The sequence below is a fragment of the Heterocephalus glaber genome, unplaced genomic scaffold, assembly GCF_053883595.1.
Source record: "Heterocephalus glaber isolate CG9 unplaced genomic scaffold, H.glaber_assembly_v1.0 deba00001586, whole genome shotgun sequence".
NCBI lineage: Eukaryota > Metazoa > Chordata > Mammalia > Rodentia > Bathyergidae > Heterocephalus > Heterocephalus glaber.
Window position 1 is genome coordinate 17,963,093 of NW_028258364.1, and position 23,576 is coordinate 17,986,668.

At 34.8% G+C, this 23,576-nt stretch overlaps 1 long non-coding RNA gene and 1 pseudogene across 1 annotated transcript; both read right to left on the bottom strand.

The window, feature by feature from the left end:
- Positions 1-3,847: 3,847 nt before the first annotated feature.
- Positions 3,848-18,411, bottom strand: LOC147823426 (uncharacterized). The gene is made up of 3 exons (XR_015443940.1): positions 18,279-18,411; positions 6,410-6,484; positions 3,848-4,790 (listed from the first exon to the last, which is right to left on the bottom strand). It is a non-coding gene; the product is annotated as an uncharacterized LOC147823426 (long non-coding RNA).
- Positions 18,412-19,040: 629 nt separating this feature from the next.
- On the bottom strand, positions 19,041-19,381 carry LOC101702675 (large ribosomal subunit protein eL30 pseudogene; annotated as a pseudogene).
- Between the last annotated feature and the right edge of the window lie 4,195 nt (positions 19,382-23,576).

Consider the following 23,576-nt stretch of genomic DNA (forward strand, 5'->3'; position numbering starts at 1 on the left):
AGTGGAGGCACATTGAGGGAGTCCCTAGAGCATTAGCCAAGAAGAAAACAAGACTGGGATATTTATGGGTTGGTTTTATTCAGCAGATAAAAAGAAAAGCAGGTACACAAAGATAACAGGCAGTGTGGGAAAGCCTGCTTTGTATGATGAACAAACAGAACTGTGTCCTTTTAACACTCATGAACTCCAGACATACAGAATATACATGTGCAAACCTCGGTGCTGAAGCTGGATTTACTATTGCCATATTCCTTAATATTGTAGGTATGCTGAATTTCTTAATTTCTTACTGAATTTCTTAAAAAAGAAATAACATTGATATCATCAACAAAGAAGTAGCTTACTATGTATACTGCAATACAAAAATGTGTTTTCCTTACTTTATTTTCACACTGACTTTTAAAAAGAATACTATAATTTTATTACTTACCAATAAGGTGCTTTTAAGCCACTGTCTATACTGGATCATAAGAGAAGAAAACATTCATTGACCCTTAGTGTCAGTTAATGTAACTTTAAGTGCCTTGAGAAAGTAATGAACATTGAAATAGATAGAAAGAAACTGGCAAAGATAATTGTCAAAACTCTCGTTAGCATGACTACTGAATATTTAATGTAATTAGGGAATACTCAATGAAAATAAACATAACATCTCTCTTCATTAAATTGCATATACATAAGTTTAGTGTATAGGACTGGTTGGATTGGTCAGATTATAAAATCATGTTTTCCACCATGTTTATTAGCACAAGAAATCCTTTCAACAAGTCCTCTCAGAATATTGTATATTAATATGATTTCATCTTGGATTATGATTTATTTTTAATTTAGATAATAACCCTCAGGGAAAAAATACCTCAGGGAAAAAAACAAAAACATAAGAACAAATTTAACTGATTTTTTTCAAAGTAGGCAAAAGCAAATTACTTTATTTTTCAAATTTTATATTAGTGCGTGAGTGCAGTAAATGATGATCACATTCGTCATAGGGAGATGGTACATGTACATAACAGATCTGTATTTTTTATTTACACTTCTCCTCTCCTTTCTCCTCCTTCCCCCCTCTGTCTTATTTTTGAGGCCATTGTTTTCCCTTATTAGGTCACCTATGGAATCCAGTATATCGATTTAATCAAGAGTCTGAAGTTCATATCTACTAAACAACTAACTGTTCCACTTTGCCTGGACTTAGGGGGCTCCTAGGAAGTGAGACTTTCAGCATTAAAACTGAGGAAGACCTAGACACACAAGAAAAAGTTGTTCCTCTATCTACACATAAAGGTGGCAAGCTAAGAATTAGGTTGATCAACTTTACAAGATAAATGTAGCAGTTAGGCCAAGTACTACAATTTGAACAAAAATAGTTTGTTTTATAACAAAGTATCAAAGCAAGTGATGATAGCTACGGAACATGAAGAAAGATATCTGATCCCTAGAGAAGAATTGGGAGCTCAAATTTAATCTCACTGTTGGCAAGCATTTTGCTTCACTCTACATGATGGGGCTCTCCTCCAATTCTTTTAGGTAACTCATATTTAGCAAAGTCCCTGGAATAAAAGTAAGGATTATTGAGGATGGGCCTCTAATGCTCTTCTTGGATGTTTTAAACATAAACATAGCTATTTTAACATAAACATAGACATCATTCTGTACTCTGTATCTCAAGGTCCACTGTGGAGTATTTTATGAACCCAATCACCATTAAGTCCCTTTTTATTGAATAATTGTTTCCTCTCAATCACTGTGGTAAGCACTTCGTGTGCATTAAACAATTTATTCCCCACAATAGTCATTTTGAGTCAGTGTCAAAGATCAAATCCAGACCTCACATATGCTGGCCAAGAGTTCTGTACTGAGATCTATCCCCAGGTCCATCACTGTCTTTTGAAGTAAGCAGATGTGTGATAAAGCCAATGAGTCACTGCTCAGAGGAAGTGATCAAGCACCTTTCATCCCAAATCCTTTTTCAGGGATGTCATTTTCAGTAGCTTGAACTTTGTCATGAATGGCAGTGATACAGCACATACACTATGGAAATTAGAAAAATGCTGCAATCAAGGATTGCTTATTTGCTGTAGAGTGCTGGCCACTAGCTTCACTGGAGCTGTCTTTATTTATATTCATCTTATATATGAGCGATTTTATACTTTAAAAACCTAAGAAGATGGGCATGGTGGTACCTACCCGTAACCTCAGCACACTCGGAGATGGAGGCAAGAAGACTACAAGTTTTAGCTTAGCCTGGGCAACTTAGTGACTTAACAAGACCTTGTCTCAAACTCAAAAATAAAGGGGTTGGGGATGTAGCTCAGTGCAAACACCAGGGATTTATATTCCACCCTTGCAGGGAGGGACACTAAGGAACATGTGCAAGTTCACATAGATAATAAAACTTCATCTGGGACTTAAATTTATATCTGTGTGATTCTAGTGCTCATGTGTTTTATAACCACAATATTTTTCCTTTTCCATGGAACTACTAAAATTCGGGGGTTTTTTTTGAAATGTTATAAAAGTGCTGTCTAGACTGTATGACAGAAGAATTATATTGGTATTAATTTCTTTTCATTTTTAGATAGTTTTGAATAAGCTCCTTTGACATCATTTTAATAGATGCTTTAAATACCTTCTGTGCTAATTCAGAAATTTATCCCAACATTTACTTCCACAAAAAGTCTTTTAAACTGATAATGGGTACCATTTTTCTGTAGTTGCCTCATTTCAAATAATTCTGAATTTTCTCCCAGACACCGTGAATATTATGTTGTGATAATTCTGGATTCTGTTAAATTCTTCTGAAGAGTGTTGATTTTTGTTGTTGTTTTAGCCATCAACTAACTTGACTGAGATTGATTTAAACTCTTTTTTGGATGGCAGCTCAAATCTCATTTTAGTGTTTTTGTTCTTGGCTGAGAAGCTTAAAATGGATCACCATACAGCAGCACAGTGCCTGCCTAGCAAGTGAGAGGTCCTGAGTTTGATCCCCACTCAAAAAAAAAAAAAAAGCACCACTATAAAAAATGGATGTTTCAGGAGTTAACTTAAGATGTAAACATATGTACACTGAAATTAAGGCTCCCTGTCTGTAATTCCATCTTTTGGGGGGACTTTACTCTTCTTTTTACAAGTGTAATAATAGCTCAAAATGAGAAAAACACAGGCTTTTATTAGAGATTTAACATTGCATGTGGAGAAACTGGAAGCCTTTGGGATGGAAACTAGAAAACTGGGAATTGAACTATAACTTACTTGCATGAAGAATTGAGTTCTTCCCTGAATCTACTTGCATTTTGTCACCCTTAAGTGCTTTCAATGGTTTTTGCTATCTAGTGACAATCTTATATTTTAACTTTATATTTTTTGTATTCATTCTATGACATATCAACATAATTCTTGGGTTAGACATGAAAGAAATAAAACCTATTCTATCTTAAAGCAGGAAGGTGAATGGTTTGTCACACTGACATATTCTGGGAGTAACTTCAAGACTAGCTGGATCAATGTTCTCAAACTATATCACTAGGAAATTGTGTTATTCACATTATATATAAATTCTGGTTCTTCTTCTTGGGTTCTGTTCTGAAGAATATTCTCCTCAAGCTCTTCCCAAGGCTCCAGGCCTATTTGGTGCCAGATTAAAGATTAAGAATAAAGCAGAAATAGGAGGGCTGATACTCAAGGATCTCAAGAAAAGTTTTAGAACAAAATTCTATTTTTTTCAAGTAGTTGATTCATCCTTGAACTAATCCTTGTGACCGGAATTGACCTAAGGTGACTTTGTTTGACCTCTGGAATAAGGCTATGAGTTCAGCCCTATATATAAGTTGCATGGCAGAAGAAAGAGGCTATCTGAAAGAAAGCCTAGGTGATTACACTACATGAAAGAAAGGATGTTAGATAGGGTAAACAATAGAAATCAAGTCAAGAGAAGTGAAATGACCAGTAACAGATGGCAACAGAGTGAGTTCTTGTTTATTGTCAACATTTTCTCTAGTTCCCCCTAATAACATGTCTGTGGTCTCCTCTTGAGCACATTTTCATTCTCTGATTCTTTTCATTGGAGTGCTCGTCTTTCTTTCTTTTACCAACATAAATAGGAATTTTTGTTTTGTTTTATTTTATCAACATGATCAAAATATTTCCTTTAGGCAGCAACAAATCAGCTAGAGACACACTTCCAACAAAAACTCCTCTCCTTCCAAAGGACTCTGAATGTGAACGTCACCCTTGTTGACAACAATGATTAAGAAATAAAAACAAGACAGTTTCCATGGGAAAAAGAAAGCAGTGAATGCAGTGTGTAAACAGGAATATTTTCAAAATCTCATTCTTTTAGGTTACAAGATAATTTTTCTTCTATATATAATTCATGCAGATATGTAAAGAGGTTACATTAACTGTATCAGCTTGGGATGAAAATAAATTCACATTTATTTTAGTGTCTGTATTATAATAGCTCTTACTCCTTAGCTACCTCATCTCAGGGGAGCCCACTGTTTCACTTGGGTTAAACTTTCTGAGACAACATGTATTCATTAGGCATTTGTACAGTTTTCTTCGCGTTCAGTGGACTCACTTCTAATTCTCTAGTTGTTTCACTTTTATCTACTATCTCCAAAGAGTAAGATGCATCAACTGATTTTACTGATATTTGAAAGTGCTTTTTCTCTTATTTTGTGTAGAGAGAGGTACTTCACTTCTCTCAACTGACCTCTTGTCGTCTGTTCAGTCCCTCAGCCTTCTACACTTCACCTCTCTTCTGTATGTCACAGTTCATTATACGCAGAGACCTAATGAAACAAGCACAAGCAGAAACATCGGCTCACTTTCTTCTGTAAGCAGTTGACTATTAAGTAGAAGATTCCCTTGAGATTTTGTACTTTACTAGGTAAATTTTTCCACTTCCAGATGCTCTCTGTAAACAGAGGCAGAATGCCAAAGTAAGAACTGGGAATCACAATCTGCTGCTTCATTCACATCCCCTCTGATTTCTGTTCCACCCCTTAAACAAGACTACCACCTTGAAAGTACCATTGTTGCCATATCCCAACGTATCAGTTGGCCTCTACCATGTTTTCAAATCATTGTGATAATTAAATCCCAAATTCTGCTTTGAAAAGACACATTAAGCCATAGCATAAATTCACTTTCAAAAGATAGACTATGCTAACCATTCACAAACAAAAATGAACTGCACAGGACTGTTTACTGACTTGTCCATTTATCACTATCTGAGAATTGGAAGAACTTGGCCAAATGTACATTTATTTGTGCTTCTGCATATTTCCATTCATCTATATAATCATATAGATAATTAATATCTCCAAATATCCATGCATGGATATATATATATATATGGATGTATATATATATATATATATATATATATATATATATATATATATATATATATACTTTTACCTAGTGACAACATTTACAAAGTCTTGCATCAGCAATTTATTCATCTATCCTGGGAGAAGTGTTAATTGCTCCATTATACTAATGGTTTATATATAACCCGTGCTTCAAATGGGCTTCATTTAAAATTGGCAATGCTAACTTACACCTGCAAAAAGATAAATATTTTTCTCCTAGCTTGGGAATATAGGAACCTGCTTCTTACCACATGGCATATGCCTCAGAAATTATATTTTTGTTTGCTTGATTGTTATTCAAAGCCAGGAGGTAGATTTCTGTATTAAAAAAAATCTGCTAGAAAACTTTAGGGGAAAATTATGGCTCTTACAGAGTAACCACATTCTGGACAGTATGTTTGTTTAGCGTATTTCTTTGAAAACATATGAGGCACAGTGAAAAGAAAAATAGAATGATCCTGTTTTTAAATTTATCATTTCCTGACTTACGTAGCCTTTGCCAACTTGAAAAATATAATATTTATCTTTATTCAGGTATTTTATTAATAGAGACTATATTTTCTTACTTTGTATAATGTGAATAGAAAACATTCAGCTACTTAGGATAATTTTACTTTCACATTTAGTTTACTTGAAAAGCATAAATTATTTGACAGACATCTGGCAGTAATCTAATTCTAGCATATAAAGTGTGACAGTTAAATTATCAAGTAACAGCAATCTCTATTTATCTAAGATGAAGTGGTATCAAATGATTTAGAAGCTTTGAACCAGTATCACTAAATTCAATGTGATGTTATAGTTTGAGTATGTCCTCAACAGGTTCATGTTTTGAAATTTAATACCCATCATGGGTTATTAAGAAAGTGGAAATTTAATCCAACTGTGGTTTTGAGACATATGACCTTTGGGTAGGTAGGATTAAATAAGATCATCTAGATAGAACCCCCCTGATTAAACATTGTGGCTTTATAAGAAGAGGCAAAGAGATAAGAAAGGAAGCATGCACATTTCTGTCTATTGCCATGTGATACCTTGAACCACCTTGTGACTCTACCAGCAAGAAGCACGTCATCATCTGTGGGCCTTTGGACCTCAAGAACTGTGAGCTTAAAAAAAAAAAGAAATTTCTTTATCAAAGCACCATGCCTCAAGTATTTCATTATAGTAATGCAGAACAGTCTGTACACACACCCTTAAAGCTCTCCACCAGAAGATGAGGTCTATGAAGCCCAGGGTCCTGACTTTCTGTTCGCGACCATACCCAGCATATTTTGAACAATACTTGGTTCAACAAATACCTGTTTGATTTAAAAAGAGAATCCAAATTTTTTTCTAGAATTTTCAAGGATATATGTGTGAGAAGCACAATGAGAGATAATGAATATGTACTAAGACTTCACTTTTAACACTTTTAATACTAAGAATTTTTTGACCTTAGATTTCTGCAAAATTCTTTTTCATAAGAATTATTGAGGTGATACTTTGGGATGATAAATTCTTTTTGATAAATAATTTTGTCATTGAGTAGTTGTGTATTCCTGGAGTTTGTACCAACATAGGATTTACTCAACATTTGCTGCGTGTCTGCAGAACTTGGGCAGAGATGGGAATGTGAGGGAACAGGCTTACATACTTATCTCATGATTTTCAAAGTGTGATAAACATCTTAGTTCACTGTTAGCAAGTAGTAATATTTTAATGCATTTTCTAAGGAACTAGCAAAGTGAAAATAATCATTAACAATAGATTGAGCTTTTTTCACAATAATAGATAAATTTTCTTTCTCTGGTCTCTGAATAATTAACAAAATAATGAATGCGGTAGAAGAAATGTCAATACTTTGATATTATTTTTATCTTATTAATAACACAATCAGTCATTCCATATTTCTGTGGAGATAAACATGAATAGAGACAATGCCTACTTTTTGCACCTAAACCCACTGAGCACAATTAATAAAAAGAATGAATTTAGGAAAAGATACCTAGTTATACTTATTGTTTATTAAGGAGAAGACTGCAAGACATGAGGAATTGCTAAAAACCAACACAGATTTGTCTTTTTCATTCAAATTGGCTAGACGAGTAAAAATTCAAACTCAGAAGAGCTTCTGTGTTACGTTGGTCTGAATGAAGAAAACTGATGCACAGATCATAAATTGATTCCTGGAAACAGCCCGAGAACTTCTGCCAGCAACAGCTAATTTGCAGCAATGGGGGCTTCATGAAAATGACAATTTCAGTCATCATGGGGAGGCAAGTAGAGCCCTGTGAGAGGACTGAGAGTGACGGAGCCTGCCAATTGATGTTGGCAGGGGATTGTCAACCCACAGAGTGCCAGGACTCATCAGAATATTTCATGTTATGAGCACAGACACTGTCTCGAAAAACGTGAGCCATGAGAGGGCAATGCGGCTGCGGACTGCAGAGAACAGCGTTTCGGGCCAGTAGATGAGGCAGACACTTATCACAGTTGTGGCAACTAGAAAGTAGGAAGAGAAAGGAGCCAGGTATATAGAGTAAAAGGTGAAAGGCCAAAAGTTAAAGTGAGTACATAACCTTTAATAACATTTTTCTAATGAGAAAAGTACCGAATGATCAATATAAAAAGAGAACACAGCACATATTTTAGAAAATACAGGAAATCACAAATGAAACAAAAGTAAATGTATCATCATAACTCAGAAATAATACTATTAAAAGTTCATTATAATGTTTTTCTAGCACTTTTAGTCATTGTGTTACATTGGTCTAATATATGATAATGAAAATAATATTAATTTATCATATGTTATAAAAAACTAATTGTGATAACTAGTAGTGATAACTGCAGAAAACTAGAAAAAATTGTATGATCTTTAATTATAACATTTCCTGGATAACAAGAAGTAGATATTTTGAGAATAGTTACCAATCTCAGTATATTGGCAGGATATAAGACTACAAACTAGTTCTAATCTAATTTCATTGCAATAAATAATAAAGAGTAAAATACTTGTGAACTTGTGTGATCTACCACAAGACAATCTTTCAGTTATTCACTAGTCTTACTGAAACCTATGCATGACATTCTTTTTGTTCAATATTAAAACTGTATGTAATAATACATAATCAAATAAATTGGGATAAAAGTGAACATGAGAAGTAATGAGTTTTTCTAATATTGGCTTCATGGAATCTCTCCACTTGTATTCATCTTCTCTCTCTACTTTGGCATTGAAGTCACAGTTTTTCCAATTGTAATTGTGGGTTCCCCACTGGCCCTTCAACTCTCCTTTCCCAAACCCAGAAGAGCTAATGACCCTATCTCTAAGGAGGGATGAAAAGAGGTTAGAGAAAAAGTAAGAGAAGTAAACTCTTGGAATTTGCAGAGATAGAGCAAGGCTTTGCAGTATAGTGGGGGTGTCTGAATGGGATGCCCAAAAGGATGGGAATGGAAGCTGATCTTCACGTACTGTACTCTTGGTGTTGGAATGCCATGGAAAAAAGATCAAAGCAAAACATTTCTTTCCAATTTCTCCAATAAAATTGTTTCAGTGTTTAGTTGAGAGAAAGAAATATATGAAGATAAAATAGGCATGAGCTACAGAAGCAGCTCAGGAAACTTTGAAGACAGCACATTGAAAACTTACCTTCTGCTTTTTTAGAACAGCCAACTCTGGTTACAGAGGAGACTAGCCTCAGGCCTACCCCCTCCACCACTATTCTCTAATGGCTCATTAAACTCCTTGGCCTCAGAATTGACCAGATTATGGTTTTCTGCCATGCAATAGAATAGGATACCTCAGTAATCTGAGATACCTCATACTTATGAATATTCGAGCTGGAAATATGGGAAAGTTATCTGTATCCCATAGCGTGATCCTTGATCAGTGAGGCTTGGGATATAGTGGATAAATGTTCCAACTTTTGTTCCCTTAAATCGATTATTCTGAAGTAGATGGTTTATGACTTCTTAGAAGTTCATGGTATGACAGCTTCAGGTGTTCACTGCAGTTACTGATCAACAAAACACTTCAGGATGGGCTTTCTCTCTCTCTCCACATCACTCTTCTCTGTTCTCTAGCCTGCTCCTTGCCTTTATTTCCCAAAGGAGTTGGCCATTCACAAGTGTATGAGGATATCTGTATGTGTGTGGGAAGTGGAAAATGATATAAACTAGGTGTCTTTGTTGCTTTCTTATCACTGAGACACGAAGGAGGAGAAGTGGTTTATTTTGGCACACAGTTTGTAGAGGTTTCAGTCTGTAGTAGGCTTGCTACAAGGCAGGGTGGTATATCAGAGGGGCCTGGCAGAGGAAGGTTGCTCATTATATGGCAACCAGAAAGGAAGAGAGATCAAGGGAGGCAGGAGGGAGGCAGACCCTTCATTGCCACAGCCCCAGTGACCACCTCCTCTTAGCAGACTTCACTCCTCAACATCACATTTAGCTATAAATTCATCACTGGACTAATCCACTGAGTATCCCAGCCCCATGATCCAATCACCTTAAGAAAGTCCCACCTATCAGTGCATGCAGCTGTAGGGGTCATCTGGATACATCCCATAACACTGGATGTCGTATAATCAACAGAAATTTATTTCTTACAGTTTCAGAGGTTAGTGAGCCCAAAAATCAAGTTGCTGGTATATGGTGCCTGGTGAGGGTCAGTTTTCCCACTGTAACCTCACATGTAAAAGGGACGAGAGGTCCCTCAGGGTTCTCTTATAGTGTCATTGATTCCATTTATGTTGGCTTCATCCCCACTTATCACTTCCTAAAGGCTTCTACTCCTCACACCATCACTTTAAAGGTGATCAACATATGAATATGCGAGAGACTTAAGCAAAGAGATCCTAGTATCTATGAAACTAATACTTTGTGGGAATTTTAAAAATGTTTATTTTAGAGAAATGTAGTCACTTTTTTGACATAAGAAATGAGAAGTACGCTTGAAATTGGAAAATGTTATAGTGCAAAGTACATATTTTGAGATTAGATAAAACAGAAACTAACAATTTACAGTGCAATAGTTTATATTGTAGTGTTAACAACTTATAGAGATTGTTTAAACTCAAACATTTCTCTCATTAAATATACTCAATTTTTGTTAAAATAGTTAATGATACCAAAGAAATGTAGAATTATGGTATAATATGAAATAATTTAGCTTGACCCACTTAAGAGTAGGTTCAAAAGAAAGAAGTTCTTCCTTCTTCAAAAGAAGGGTCAAGAACCATAAGGAATGTGTAGGAAACTAAAATGAAAAAATAAATTCTATTTAATTAACAAAAGAGATGAAGTCAATGAGAAAGACAAACAATATATAAACCATTTATACCCTTAAGTTTGAAAACCATACTGTCCATCCCAATATTCAAATTAAAGACCAGAGAAAATGAATTGGAAATTAAAAATTAATTGTTCTGAAGCTCCCTCTAACAACTTTAGGGCCAGATCTGCCTACTGTGTTGGTTCTGCTGAATGGTTTCTGGCATTTATTTAGGTTCTCTATAGAAAAAAAAGCCAATATACAGTTGGACTTCAACCAAATTAATATTAGACAATGATATTTAAAAATGTAGGCACTATTGATGATGTCATTTTCTTCCAGTCAAGGGTTAAGCATTATGGCATTTAAGAAGCATTATTGCTTTTAAGAGAAATATACTATTAGTTATTGATATTTTGCCGTAGGAAATGCAAAAGTTCTTAAACAGCTCTGGAGTCCTTTTAAATATTCTGAGATCACAATTGAAAAATCTCCTGGAAGTCACCAGGCAATAGCAGAATGAGCTCCTGTTTCCATACCTGATTCCAAGCACAATAGCTCTCCTTTAGGTAAGATGTTCATAGAAACTTATTTTATTAAAACAATTGAGAAATTGAAAAATTACAATGATATCAACTAGTAAAAATTAGATATTCAAACTTAAAAATAATTCAGGCTAAACTATAATTCTAGATGTGTCAAAAATCTTTTTTAATTTTACCAAGATTTGCAAAGTAACTGAACTTAATGAGCTTGAGTATGTGTTCAATGGTAAATGAATAAACACGATCTAATAACAAACATGATGTTCTGGAAATATATTTGCAAAATAAGTAAAATCAGGGTGTGTCATCTTTTTAATCACTGGGACTTGAACCAATTCCTTGAATGATGTCTAATAAATTGCTTCTTCCTGTCAGGCAATTTTACACAAGGACTATATTGATAAATAAAAATCTCTTTTTGAATATGTATTCTAATGCAAAAAAGATACATTAAGAAGCAGCACAATTTATAATATCTAAATCTTGGAAGCAGCCTATTTTTCCATCAACACATGAATGGATCGAGAAAATGTTATATTTACACGCAATGGAGTACTACTTTGCCACGAAGAAAGATAAATTTGAGTCATTTGTAGGAAAATGGATGCACTTTGAGACCATAATGTTAAGTGAAATAAATCAGACACAGAAGGTTAACTATCTCATGGTTTCTCTTTTATAAGAAGCCCAAATTATAAATAAAGAGCTAAATAAAAGATAGATAATAGGAAAAAAAAGGAGATCGATCTCTCTCAGATGGGAAGGAGATCAAGAAATGGAGGGAAGAGAGTGGGAGGGACAGGAAAGAGGATGAAAAGAGGAATGCAGATGTGTTATGTGCATGCACCAACTCCACACAAGGAATGCAAACAGTATATATTGCAAACATGCACTGATAAAAATTTTTTAAGTGGCAAAAAATGCTTAAATTGACAAAAAGAAAAGAAATAAGTAAAGTGTACATTGGGGTAATGTCAGTTTCCTATGGCTGCCGTAATATTTTCAACAAATTTTGTGCCTTAAAACATTGCAGATATAAGCTCCTATAGTTTGGGGGATGAGACATCTGACACAGATGCTAAGGGAATTCCTGTCTTCTTATGTTTAGTTTACAGAGGCCACGTGTAGCCCTTCATTCATAACACTGTCCTCTCATCACTGTAACCTCATTCTTTTATCATTATATCTCCTTCTCTTCTGAATTCAAATATCACTCTACGTCCCCTTTATAAAGACATGTGGGATTGTATTTAGGGCCCTGTGCACAGGAATAATCCAATACAGTCTCACTACCCAATATCCTTAGTCACATCTGCAAGGTGTCTTTTGCTATGTAAGGTAACTTTCACAGGTTCCAAAGTTTAGCATCTATCTCTCTTTAGGAGCCAATATTCAGCCTACCACTGGTAGTGACTAATAAACTAGGGGGAAAATCATGTAGGGTAAGAGATTCTGAGAATATCCTTGAAGTGCTATTGTTAAATCGTGTTATCTGCATAAGTGCCCACTGACTATGTAACAATTGACCAAAGACTTACGGTAGGAGGGAGTTTGCTATGTGAATATCCAGGGCAGAGCACTAGAAGCAGAAGGAACAGCCATTTAGAGGGCTTCAGGAAGCAACAAGGCTATCACTGTGGCTAGAGTTGAGACAAAGAAGGAAAACAGAGGTGACAGGGAAGACAGTGATATGAATGGTTTTGTGAGAACTTGTAAAGAAGTCACCAGTGAAATGGGGAATGATTTCAGTTTCGGTGGCAGAGAAGTGACATAATTTACCTTATAACAGTACCACTTCTGCTTCTGTGTTGGAAATACATTAAATAGGACCTGAGTGGAAAATGGATGCCTGTTGGAAAGATATTGAAGAATCTGAGAAAGAGATCATCGCTAGACCATTGAAGGGGAGCAGTGAAATAGTGAGAAATTCTAGATATGATTTGAAGATAGTGCCAGTCAATTTGCAGACAGATTAGATACAGAACAAGACAGAAACTGAGGAAAAAAGATGCCTCCAAAATTTTGAGCTGAGCACGAAGAGAGAAAGGCAATATGAGGATAACTTTAGGCAAAAGTTCAGGAATTCATTTTTGGTTGTGTTAGTTTGAAGTTTCTATTAGACAACCAGGCAGAAATGTAGTTAGTACTCAGAGAGGCTGTGGGAAAGCACTGTTTTCAGAGGACAGCCAGGTTTTCAGAGAAATACTGAAGGATATAAGGAGCTTTGCTAGTAACAGGCCATAAATTTCAGAAGATGCAGTGAATGGATTAAATTCGGGTAGGAGGTAAATAAGAGGGCAAATAGAAGATGTGCCAATCCCCACATTATATAAAGTCCAGGAGATGGGCCGTTAACTGGGAACCAGTCTTGTTCTCCATAACATGGAAGAAGCTGACTTACTCAAAGGCTGTGATAAAGGGGTTTATGTAGGGTAATCTTCCTCATATCCATTCCCGAGGAAAGAAGGTACTCGTGATAATTCCTCAGAAAATGAGCTTAAATGACACTGTCCCAAGCAAGATGGGACCCAAGACTGCCCTTGCTCAAGGACATCTGGGAAAGTCAGGTGTTGTTCTGCATGCCTTTCCTTCTTGACCCCTGTGGATGATAGTAAATACTTTTAGGAAGAGTGGCTTCAGTCTCAAAAATGCAAGGTGGACAGTTATTCTCTATTGATGGTTGGGTAAATATATTGGAAGGTTTCCCTTTTATTTATGCTATTTAAATTGAAGAAGTTGGGAAAGCCTGACTTTAACCTCAGTGCACATTGCTACGTGTTCATCTCTATCTGGCAGTGCAGCCTGGAGAAACCTTGACTCCCTTCTGTAACAGCTGATCGAGTTGAGGACCTCTGGGGAATGAATGAATTCTGCTGAGCTTCAGTCTTCTCTGGATCCCTGTACTTTTATGGTGAAGATCTCAGAGAAACTTGGCCTTAGTTCTGCAGTGTAGGTTCACAGGGAATGAATTTTCTTGGTGCATGTATGTCTGTCCTTAACTCTCAGAAATTAGTACAGTACATGCTATCTTTTATGATCTATTTCATTCTAACATTATCCAAAAAATACATGCTTAGTTCATTTTAATGACCGCATGTCTTATTTCTAGGCATTCTATTACATACTTCTCCAAATCCTTTATTTTTTCATGATAGGCTATATTTTTATTGCAATTTTATTTCTTTTATCATATCTCTCATCATTTCAAAGCATAATCATTTACAGGTTGTCCTATTGTTTCATGTTTTGGGCATAAATGCAAATTCTATATATTTGGTCTTCCACTTGCTTTGTTAAGAGTGTATTAATCCTATTTTGTCTTAATCTGTTTAATTTGAGTTCAACTGCAGCTGCTTTTGTGTATATTTGGAGAGGAAAAGACCTTTCTGGACCTAGGAAGAACTGGTGGCTTTATTTTGTTGTCCTGTGAGATTCACAGGTGATCTGAGATGAAGAATTCTCTTTGAGGCAGTTTGCCATTTCTTCAACAGGTATCTTATGGAGTCCCCTGAACTTGGTCCTATTTTTTCCTGGTGTTACTTTTCAGGCTTAGGCTTCCCTTAAAAAAGTTCTGAACTCACATCAATCCAGGCTTATTTTCAGTTACCAATTTCTCAAGCCACAAATGGAGGACATACACTCTCCTTTTATTTTCCTGAACCAAGGAAAGGGATTCCTTGATTTTTTATTCATTACTCACTGTGTGAAACTTCTCACAGTGCCTGAGATCCATGCAAGGAATTCAATTCCCACTAGTTCCTTCCTATTCCTGTGGCAAAGTCTACAGTCCTTGCATAGACAGCAAAGCTCTAGGCTCTTCCCAGCATCCAGGCCTCCATCACTCCGGGTCTCTGCACTGCCTTCTCTGCTTACTACTTCCTTCTTCATTTCAGGCCCTGGGACGCTCTTTTGTTGTATATGCACAGAAACACACTGAATTGTTTTGTAACATTTGAAAGCACATGTATGTTTCTACTGAGAAGTTGAAATGTAGCTCAGTCTACTAATTTAATAAAACTGGAATTTCTGCAAAGTTCTTTTTTCGTTTTTCATTTTACTTACCTTTTGGGATATGGGTGTGGATTATTTGTTTAAATGTAGTAAACATAATAAAAGCCTGCATTTCTTACTTAATGATTTTTTTTTAGTTACTTTGGGTTCCTTTGATTTTATTAACATTTTTTCAATCATTTCTAAATCCTTGAAAAGTGACCCTATGTGCAAGTGCTTTCAAGATAATATTTTTGAACAGTGTAAATATTTTCACTATGGGAAATACCAACTTAACAGTCTCATTATTTGATAATTATTTGAACACTCAGTAAATCCCTACATGAAACCTAATTAGACCTTTTTAAATTCTCAAGAAACATGCATTTTTAGCAATTAATTAAATTTCTTAAGAAGTAGACTTATTTAAAACTACTCAGAATCATAAAAATGTTAAATCAGGGAAAATCTTATGGGGAAATTATTGTATTATTAAGGATAAAGACAAAACATTTAGTCTCTCTCCCTTAATTATTCCAATTCAATTTTCTAATTACATTAATACGAGTAGCCTGGGTTAAAATAGCTGTTGTGTAACACAAGACAACATTAACTCTCACTGAAATGAAATGGTAAACATATAAAGACTTCCTCACAAAGACAATTATCTGTGTAATAGCATGAGGATGATCTTCGAATATTTTTTCTAATTCCCATTAATAATTGATTTGTTCAAATCATATTTGATTTTAAAAGGCAGAATATGTTTAAAATTTTAACTTGCCAATTGCAGTAGATTGTAATATTTTAACATAGATGCTACATTTTAAGCTCTGTAACAAATTGTATAAAATGAACCTCACTTTAGCTTTTAAAAACAATTCTCTGGCTATAAAGGCTGTAATCAGAAAACAGTATGATACAGTAGAAGGGAAGAAAATGCTGAAAACCAGAATATATAAGAGAAAGAGCATGAAATTAAAGAAAAATTATACTGCATTCTTGTTCCACATAGTGATATCATGGGCAATGATGAACTGCCCATATGACAGTTATCTTGAAAGATTTTGTCACCAAGATAGCCTTCTTATTTTGTGTAAATACACTGCAATATTTGTATAATTATAAAACTGTCTATGGATGCATTTCTCAGAATATATTGCCATCTGAGTTAATTCCACAACTGTTCTTTCAAAACTTATTTGAATATGACACAAAATTTTAACAATATACTATAATTTCAAGCATAGAATATATGACAAAGAAATATTGCTTAATCAGTAAGAAAAGCTTTCCAATTTGAGAATAATATGGTATGTGTAAATCTCTTTAGAAAGACCATGGTCTTTAATTACAATATAAATTAAAATAATCATATGATTATTATACAGATTATGGTAATTATCATCAATTAGATGTTCTCATGATTAAAAACTGGGAATCATTTCTTTAGTGTGCCCAGAACTGAGTTTAATTCTAGAACAACTGTGGGGGAAGATTCCATTTTTTCAACATAATGGATCTAAAATGAAACGCCACTTCTTAGAGTTTTAACTACTTATAATCATGGTTTTTATTATAAATATAAAGCAAATTCATTGGGTATATACATTGTTTCACCACCGTATATAAAGCAATTGTTTGGAGAATGCTATTTTACTTGCTTCATTAGTAGCAATGAACTTTTTCTATCTAGGCTTATTTGGCTGATTTTATCTCCCAACTAGAGCATTCATTATGCAAATTTTCAAAAATGTTTCTGAGTGGCATAATTTCTAAATGTTTGCACATATAATAATGGACTCATGTTGGCAATGCCGTGATGTGCAGGGTTGGTGTATATCTATTCACCGAAAGAGCAATGACTTAACAAAGATGAGAAATAAAGGAAGGGCACTTCTGTTTTACTTCCAATCTTGGTTACTTTGAGTTGGATTGTTGTTTCTACATCTGACTTCTATTACAAAGAATTCTCCAGAGCTTTGCTGACCAGTATATATGGCCAGTTAAATTAGCATTAATTACATTTGGAGAATACTAAAAATTTGCCTCCTTATTCACAGTAGCCAGATTTTGGGTGCTCAATACCCATGTGCAGCTGGAGGCTAACATACTAAGCAGTGTAGATACGCAATTATTTTCAGCACAATAGAAAGATTCATTACAGAGCATTGCTCTAAAGTGTCTAGCTTTATCCAAAGATCTCCCACAGGCCCAAACTCTGATCTTAACCCAAGGTAGTAGATTTTATTTCTGCAAAGTTTAGACCCTTTAACTGTGTCTAGGCACCATTTAAATCCCTATAATGAAATGAGTATCTGTCTTTGAGTTATGTACACACTATCTACCCGGAGATTCTTTTGGTTCTTCAGGTGTTCTCCTAATCTATAATTCATTTATTCACTACTGAATTATTCACCGTACATTTAGGCTTTAGATTCAAGGAACTGAGTAGAAAAAGTAAATTGCTGGGGAATTTCAAGATAATGAGGCAGGAGAAGATACCACTTTAAACTAAACCTAAAACTTTATGGGATATATTTAAAATTTGTAAGTTCACAAAGGACAATTCCCAGATTCATTCAATTATAAAATTGCAATGCTTTGGTTCACATTCATCACATATATAGATGCTACACCTTCTTATTTTTTAATAATAAAACTTGAATTTATTTATTCTTAATTTTTATGTTTTTTTGTGCTTAAAATACACTTTCAAGTCAAGGTCATTAAATTAGAGTATACATTTCTGTCAAAATCAATGATCTATTCCCCACTCAGAAGAACAAAAGAGCAGACTGTGATGTTTAGAGTAAAGAATGTTTTTCAATCCAGTTTAGGAGAACTGCAATACAAAAGCAAATGTATTTTCAACCACAGATGTACATTACAACTGAATTCCTGCAAGGCTAAACAAATCAAATAAAAATAAAACTTTTAGTTTACTCAGTTATTTGGCATGCCACAATGCAGACAGAGAAGACATTGGAAACATTTACTTTTGCTTTGTTAAAGTCAATGGAATTAAAATTTCCACAAAGATGCCTTATTCCATCCTGAAATAAAATGACAGCAAAGAAAACACTGCCATTTTTATTAATTTCATATACTTACCACATGGGGAGGCTTGGGTTATGTACGCTTGGTGGATACCAGCTTTCACTCGTAATAATTGCAAAAGACGTTCCAAGTATGTTTATGGCTTAGCCACAGATATCAATTGAATTGGACTAGGAAGGAGAAAAGAAGAGCTGAATCTTTGACCTGATTAAAGAGAAAGCATTGGAAGGAATGAAATTAAAAGTGATATGTAATGAAATACCAATGACCCTGCTTTTTCAGAAAATAAATTGGAAGTAGTAATAAAGAAAAGAACTAAATGTCTTTCTCTTTCTCTCTCCCTGCCTACCCCTCTTTTTCTTGCTTCCCAGTTACTTTTTCAGAATCAAAAAGAAAAGGGGAAAAGGTCTGAGAATGGGTCAGGCACTTCAGAGCTTTCTGCATATTCCCAAATGGGCATAACTAGCAGCACCACTGAATAAAAGAAACTAGAGTTCTGAGTACTAAATAAAAATGCTGCTCACAGAAGTGGTGCTTCCCAATGGGTAGTGGGCTACCACAAGAGTGGTTTTCAGTGAAGCAGCACAAGGATAAAGATTTGGACATTTGGAAAAATGACTGTCCATTTTATAAATTTATTATTGACTTAATGATTTTATCTGTTATGTTTTGACAATTAAACTAGTTTTAAGCTATTCCGTGTTATACAAATGCAAGTTTTATATACAGGGGGAAATAGTATTGTGTTTTTTGTTTGTTTTTTTTAAAAAAAAAACAAGCTCTGGCAAGTTTTATTAATGAAAAATTTTCCATGGTTTATTTTTCCCCGATCAGTTTTGGCATGCTTCTAATGATATCAGAATCACCTGGATCAGTGATCACCAGTGCGCATACTCTGTAGTATTTTCCACATGTTGTGCCCAGTGCAGTATCATTGCCACTGTAGTGATGGACACCAGTTTTGGCCAACATGGCGTAGTACTCTAGTTCAGATTTCCTCAAAGCCGGGCAGTTGTTGGCGAGGATGACCAATTTTGCTTTCCCTGTCTGATTATCTTCAGTGTGTGCTTGCACCCCAGCATGTACTTTCCACTTTTCAGAACAAGTTGGAGTCTAGAGTTGATGAACTCCAGAGATTTTTTCATCTTCTTTGCAGCCCCTATCTTCCTGCCGTAGGTGTGGGTCTGCCCCCAACCAAAAGCAGCCTCCAAGATGGCCAGGAAGTGAGAAAAGCTCTTGTGTTTTAATGTAATAGATATTTCTGAGGATATTTCAAAAAGAGCTATTCATGTGAATCACACTCTTGGGTCTTTATGGCAGATGACATCCCTGAGGGGTAACAGCTATATTGAAAAAAGTCACACACAATTTCTTGACTGATACACCATTAGTGTTTAAACACAACAGTTCTTTATTTTTTGAGAGGCTTCCACACATCTCAGGATAGTTGACATTCCTGTTATTAAATACCAACAATGTTCTGCAGTAAATCAGTGACTACTACATTTCCAATTATTACTTGTAGTGTACAGACAGGCTGGTTTCACCACCATTAAATACAATTAGGAAGGACTATGGATGAGGAGAAAATCCTAACTGCCTTAGGGTTTTAAGAAAAGGTGTAAGAAAAATTAAACGTGTAATTTGTAATGAATAATGAACAAATAAGATAATTATTTTAGATTAGTATTCCTTTTCTTTTTTGCATACAATGTCATAAACTTTTAATTTTTAAAAAAGGTAAAATTAGAAACTTTCCAAATATCACGGCATATGAATTACAGAAAAACCTCTGTTGGGGCTGGGGATTTAGCTCAGTGGTTTCACCACTTGCTGCGGAAGTGCAAGGATCCAAGTTCAATCCCCAGTACCAAAAAAAAAAAACCTCTATTGGCATCTGTTTAGGGAAGGGAACAGGTAACCTGAATTTTTTTATGTTTTATTTTTAACTGAAATACAAAAATCAAAGTTATACATATTAACAGGAGACTATGATATTTCCATATATATGTATATATAGTATTAAAATGGTTTAAATATATACAAATCCTCAAAATTTAGTCATTTTCCTCAATTTCTTTTTGACATTATTTGCTTATTTATTTAGTGGTTTGGTAAGATACATAAAGACACTAGTTGCTGACAAAGAATAAAAGCAAGAAAAAGAAAAAGAAAAATTTCCCTTCAGTTTACCACCTCTATTTTTCTGTTTTCCAGAAACATTTTTATATGAATTGAAATAACCCTTTAAGAATTATGAATTTATATTTTAAACTAATTTCAAGCTTCAATTCTCTGTTCAAGGATATTTATCCTACCTACATGGAAAGTTCAAAAGATATTGCTGGTGGTATCACTAGATTAAACAGGCCTGGGGGAATAACATTTTAAGATAGTAATGATTTCATTTGCTGGGATACTTTCTTCTCCTCCCTCTGGGCTTTCTAACCTCCAACCTGGCCTCTCTGATTTAGGAAAATTGTGTTGTGCAAATACAGTCCAATGCCACACAACCAGCCTTTTTGAGTTGCCTAGACTTGAGGTGGGCTTAGGCGACTGGGTAAGGTATGAGTGCCAGCTAGGAGAACCCTCAGTGTTTGGGCAAATTCACTAATCTTAATGAAACATGACAAGTTCTGTACGCATTTGATTGTTGCTGCCATCCCCTAACTCTAATCCATTCTGGTTTGACCAAGTGTCATCTCTTAGTGCTCTATGTCAAATCACAGAGGGTCAAGCTCACAGGGTCTCTGCAATCAAAATGTACCTTATTTCATAATTGAAGAAAATATGAGCTAAAGTAATGATGATGTACACACTTCTTAAGCATATCCAAGGAAAATGTATTTGAAAGAGGATGAAAGGGCATGCAAGCAACATGTGTACATTTTGCAATGGCTTTCTGAATATTGTGTTCAATTTTATACGTGTGTGTATTTTTTAAATGTATTTCCAATAAGGATGTTTGGTCTTTGTGTGAAGAAAAAACACAATGGAGAATAATTAGGAGTTAAAACAAAGTAAGAACAGTGTTAGTTAGGGAAGAAATTTGGAGAGAGGCTTCTTTCATCATGCTGCATGCATAAGCATTTCATCCTTGGGTAGGCCCATCTGTGGCCTCAGTTTATCTAATCAATAATTTCCCTATTGGCTTCAATATAAAAATGATTATTTCCATGAGCATAAATTTTTCTGTATATTTTCTAACAATTCATAAGATTAAAGAGTGTGTAGTATTGCTACACATCTGATGTCTCCACTTCAAAAGAATCCGCATGCTAAAGGAAGATTCACTGTTGATCTGTTTTAAAAAGTAATTTGTACTATGATTAACTACTTGATTATATCATTATCTCATATAGATGAATAGATACATTTTATTTTTTCCAAACGGCCTTCTTAAAATTCTGAACAACATGTTGTGTAAAATAGTGTACTTTTCATTAAAATAAATTACTTTTCACTAAAACATTTCCCTGGTAGAAAATCTAGACAACATGACTTTTCCTCTTCATTTTAAAACAAATATTGCCAAAACACAGGTATGTGAATATTTTCGTTGAAATAAATAATATCACTTGGTAAAATCTCAAGCTCTATATGGTGTTCTTTATTTATGGCTCAGGCATCCTATCCAACTAAACCACAAATGGGATATATGAAAATTATTTCCTACATCCTTAGGCAGTGTTTCTCATTTGTTAATGGAATGTCTGAAAGGCTCTATAGGGAAAATGAAACATTTTCCTAAATAGAATTAAATAGTTATATACCTCATTGTTTCAGGGAAGTATCTCATAATAGCACTTAGCATTTATTAAATAAAGTTGATGATGATGATTAATATAGGCTGCAGCAGGGACTAAACTCTATCATTGTTACATTACTTCCCTATGCACAAAGTGAGAAATGATTGCATTCTGTGGATACACCAGGAATCTGAGCAAATGCTTATTTACATGGCACAAAAGAAGTATGAAGAGTCATAAAATTTCTACTACACATCATTATTCATTCTGGATATACTGTCAGTACCCTACTATTTTGGCCCCAAGATGAAAACATTATCTATAAGTGAGTAGAGGCATTACATCTAATGATCAGTTGTTAGTAGCTAGTGATACATATTCCAAGAAGTACAAGTCTCTATTTTTCATCTCTGGCATGTGCTAGAGCCACACTGAGATATGCTTCATGATTCTGCCTTTAAAAAAGCATATTTCAAGTTTCAGTTTGGAGATACCAACTCTAATATGCTCCTTACCCTAACTAAACAGATAACCTCATTATTGACATTAATGATGTTATTAAAACAATATAACATGACCTTGCTTGCTTACCTCTTATAAGTCTCCTAGTCCATTTACTGTATATTTTCTCTTCACTATTAAAGTGCTTGAATAATCTACAATCATACATTTGCTTCTTTGTCTTCTATTTTCTCCTGAAATCATTCTAAAATGACTCCACATTCCATACCTTGTAGAAGTTGCTATTATCACAATAGAGCCAAATTTAATAATCATTTCTCTAAAGTTACTTTCTTGATTTTTTTAACAGCACTCAACACAATTGATATGTCTTTTTTGATTAGTACATGTTCTCAATACATAGTATTTAAATTCACTGTGTGCAGTTGGTATACATACACAATACATCTTGATTCTTCTTTTTTTTTTCATCCCCTACATCTCCCTGCTCCATCCAACTCTTGGTCACTTTCCCATTTGCAGTAGTTTTGTGTTATTTATCATTTTTCCTTTCAATTCTTTTTCCAACCCCTTTCCCTCTTCTCCTTTCTGCTTCCCACCATCTTTTGTTTCCCCAACAATTCTGAAATTGTTTTTCCTCTTGACCTTAGTCCTACTATTTTTCTACTTCATTTTTCTATTTTGGCTTTTCTTTGTCAAACCTTTTTTCTGTGTGTGCATGTCTGTGTGTGTGCACGCACATTTGTGTTTTTGTTTGTTCTGTTTATTTTTCCTATTTGATGTATAAAGATTGTAGGACTCAACATATGAGAGATGCAAATGAAAACAACACTGAGATTCTACCTCACCCCAGAAAGAATCACTGCTGTCAAGAAATCAACCAATAACAAATGCTGGTAGGGCTGTGGGGAGAAAGGAACCCTTCTTGTTAGTGGGAGTGCAGACTGGTGCAACCACTGTGGAAATCAGTATGGAGACACCTCAAAGAACTAGGACTAGAGGTCCCATTTGACCCAGCTATTCCTCTAGTAGGTATCTTCCTAAAAGAATTAAAAGAATCATACCACAGAGATATACGTACACCCATGTATATGGCCACAAAGTTTATAGCAGTTAGAACTTGGAAACAGCCCAATTTCCC